This window comes from Octopus bimaculoides, chromosome 8 (genome assembly GCF_001194135.2).
Source record: "Octopus bimaculoides isolate UCB-OBI-ISO-001 chromosome 8, ASM119413v2, whole genome shotgun sequence".
NCBI lineage: Eukaryota > Metazoa > Mollusca > Cephalopoda > Octopoda > Octopodidae > Octopus > Octopus bimaculoides.
In genome coordinates, this window is record NC_068988.1 from 79,200,767 (window position 1) to 79,205,379 (window position 4,613).

Genomic DNA, 4,613 nt, shown 5'->3' on the forward strand with positions numbered 1-4,613 from the left:
ATATATATATATATATATATATATATATATATATATACAATATATATATAGATATGCATGCATACATACCTACTTACGTACATACGTACATACATGCATACATACGTACATGCATACATACATACATACATACATACATACATACATACATACATACATACATACAAGGGATGGAAAGGATGTATGCTGTTTAATCATATCGGTGAATTTGACTTCCCTTTCCGACAGAGAAAGAAAACATTTTCTTCGTAAGTCATTCATCATCTCTAATTCAAATTGAATTAACTTCATTTTAAATATTTCTTTACACCACTTTTCATATGATGGCTATTATTATTATTATTATTATTATTATTATTATTATTATCAATATTATTGAGGTGGTGAGCTGGCAGAATCGTTAGCACGTAGGGCAAAATGCGAAGCACATTTCGTCCGTTTTTACGTTCTGAGTTCAAATACCGCCGAATTCGACTTTATCCTTTTAATCCTTTAGAAATCGATAAAATAAGTACCAGTAAAGCACTGGAATCGATGTAATCGACTTACCCCTCCACTGAAATTGCTGGCCTTGTGGCAAAATAGAAACCATTATTATTATTATTATTATTATTATTATAAGAATTAAGAATATTTTATGATCATTATCTTCTTTTTCACCTTTTCTTCCTCTACTACTACTACTACTACTACTACTGCTGCTGCTGCTGCTGCTGCTACTACTACTACTGCAGGCGAGCGCCAACGAGTAGAGCTAAGATTCCGGCGATCCCAGTCAGTGAATAGGTTTCGATTCATAGTTGGAATCATTTGATTTCATTTGCGTCGTTAATGCTCTTTCACAGAGCTGTAGGCAGAGTAGCTCGTGAGGGTCAGATACACTGGAATGCAGAAGCTGGAGAAAGTTAAGTTACGTATGCCTCTCTACACAGATTTTGATATATTTATTAAGCCAAGAAACGAAGAGGGCACTGTTCATTAAGTTTGTCTCGGGTGCAGAACTAGAAACCTGAGCTACAGTTATTACCTTTGTGAAAAGCATAAACGTCAACTTTTGATTTTCTTTTCTATCTTCTTTAAATCCCAGACATCATGCCAAATGTAAGGGCTAAAAATTATATACGTTCATGTTGATACTATATCAGGAAAAATGCTGAAGCTGAAAGCTTTCGGCAAATTCAGTCCACGATCTTGTTTTGACTTCAAATTACGATCCCTTTACCCTGGTAATATAACCGCGAGGAAAGCCCAAACGTTAGATTTTCCCTCCCAATCATAACTCTTCATACCTAATATAGGGAGTGTGTTTATTATTATTGCTATTACTATTATTATTCGCCGAGGTTGACTTTGCCTTTCACCCTTTCGAGGTCGATAAAATAAGTGCCGGTTGAATACTGGGGTCGATATAATAGATTTACCCCTCCCTCGTAATTACTGGCCTTGTGCCAAAATTTGAAACCATTATTATTATTATTATTATTGGTGCTGTAGATTGGCAGAATCATTAAAGTGTTGGACAAAGTTTCACGAGGGAATCAGTTACAGCTCTTTACATTTTGAGAGTTTAATTCCCGACAAGGTCACTTTGCCTTTCATCCATCCGTGGTCGACGAAATAAGTAGCAGTCAAATACTAATTCGAACTAATCAACTTACCAATTTCTCCTCAAAATTGCTGGCCTTGTGCCAAATTTCAAAACAATCTTTGTTGTTATTATTATTATTATTATTATTATTATTATTATTATTATTATTATTATTATTATTATTATTATTATTAAAGCGGTGAAATGGCAGAATCGTTAACATGCCGGAAAAAAATAGTCTTCTGGCTTTATGATCTGAGTTCAAATTCCGCCAAAGTTGACGTTGCCTTTCATACTTTAGGAATCGATAGAATAAATCCCAGTGGAGCACTGAAATCGATGTAATCGACTTACCCCTTCCCCACAAAATCAGAAAGGATTATTATCATTATTATTATTATTATTATTATTATTATGATCATTATCATTATTATCATCATCATCATTATCCATAACTTAGCCATATCATGTTTACACTGTTCTTCTCTACATAGACCAATTTGACGTACAACGATCTCCTGATTTTGTACGGTATACTGTAAAATATGATTGCGGATGTCTTGTATGCTAATTCGCATGGGACAATTCTCAATACGTTTACATGACCTGTCAAGGCTCATGCTTTTCCCAATGAATTAACAACACAAGCAAAATAATGTAAATTTATTTTCACTAGATTCTTTTTTCTTCATATTTTTTGGGAGTCAACACTGGGGAACAAAATCAAATAGTGAAAACAAACACAAAGTTGTTTTGTTTTTTGTTTTTTATTTCATCGTAGATTGTGCAATTTGGTCTCTCATATCTAAAGTTCCACTACTAAACAAAGAAACAGAAATGAGAAACTAAATCAGCGAAAAAAAAAAGGATCATGGAAAAGTGCTTTTAAAGCAATTAATACAATGATAAAAATTATTGCAATAAACCGGAACTACTTGTTGCGTAAGTACAATATACATTGTATATTCATCTCTTCTTTGGCAAATGAAAACTGGAGAAACTCTACAAATTAAGACTTAAACTAAATTTGCTTTGAACGATGTCTTTCTCAGTAGCTCAGGACAATCAAAATGAATATAAATGCTCTTAAAAAGAAGTTTTTATATCATGAGGTCAAAACAACTCCATCCCAAACAGTGGTCCTTGTGGACGCAAATCAAATCAAGTTGCAGATAAAAAAAAAATGTTAAAGGCTAAAAATTACAAGATTGGATAAAGCGGTTTGTGTTTCTCGCCTGAAACATACTCCTAATGAACCCCTCCCTAATCATTGCTTCATACGGCTTTCAGTATAGACATAAAAAGAGCCAATGTTTGCTCGTCGTCATTACTGTTGAAAAATATAACTGCAAAAGAAGCGACAGTGTGTATGTAAGTGTATGTATTCACGCGTGTGTGTGTGTACGTAAGCATGCGTGTGCGTGAGTGAGTGTGCGAGTGTGGCTGCATGTTTGAAAGTGTCTAGACCTTTACATGCACATGCATAAAATACATATACACGACCATATAATAAAATGCTCATAGTAACTCGTATAGATCATTATTAAACGCCATGCTATATATGAATTTGTGTGCATGTATGTGTGTGTGCGTGTTTGAGTATATGTATATATATATATATATGTATATATATATATATATATATATTAATATATGTATGCACGTGTATATATGTGTATGTGTGTGTGTGTGTGTAGGGGTGACAGGCAGGAGAGTGAGCGAGAAAGAATATGTGGGCGAGAGAGAGACTAATGAGAAATTATGTATATAACATAGAACAAGTAGAGCGAGTTTTCTTTTTTTATTATTATTGAAGCTGGTGCTTATTGAATCGTAACTTTGAATTTAACGTTGCCAATTAATTCAAACGATTGCAGTAGAGAAGCAGCGTGACAATAAATTTCCTAAAAACTGTTGTAAATTCATTGGAATATGATACGATTGGTTGCTGAAGATCCTTTGGGAAATGCTCCACATACTAGTCACACACATATAGCAAAATCACATGATTACCTTATACCAAGAAAAATAGTTATTTTCCATCAATTTTTTGTGCTGAAAATAACTGTTTTCTTTTAATATATGATAAACTTTCAAATTATGGCAAATCCATTATGCAGGAAATATACTGTTTTAGACAATTAATAACAGAAAGTTCCCAATAAATACAGAAAAAAAATGGAAGAATTCATTAATTCTGATATCTATTAAAATTTACAAACAGTTGTAACTGAATGTTATACTTCTCTAAGGCACAAAAACCACATCTTTTGAAGCCATTAAAATAAAGGGGTGATTATTCTATATTAGAGCAACTATTATAAAACTGATCATGATAGAACGTTTGTTCTCGTACATTAAAAACTCAAAAGGCATAATCTTTCACTCTCAAATGTGTAACATAATGTTAAAGCTTTTTCCGATTCTGAACATAAAACCAAAACTACTTCATACAAAACATTTCCATCAGTATTTATTGAGGAATTTTCAGTTACTAGTTGATAAAATACTTCCGACTAATTTATGATAACCTGAAAGATGGTCATATAATGAGATAAAAAAAGCATTATATTGTTTCAATATGGCAACTTCTTTAATAATAACCACATTCTTTGCTTTCGAGTATTTTACTCATATTATACTCAAGGCATATATTATACGCAATGTCATATGTTTTTGCTTGTAATGAGATAAATATATCACGTATTGTGCGTATGACGGCTGAATAGAATAATGTGAGACATTTTCAAATGGTTTTCAGCAATCAACAAGATCTCATATTTCAAGGTATTTACAAATATTTTGGCTTAAATATTGTCACGCTTCTTCTCTAATCGGTAACATGAAACTCAGAGTTCCGATTCAAGAAGACCCTCTGCTTATAATAATAATAATAATAATAATAATAATAATAATAATAATAATAATAATTTATAATAATAATGATAATAATAATGCAATTAAATATGACAACCATATATGTGTGTGTATTCATATATATATATATTTATATATATATATATAT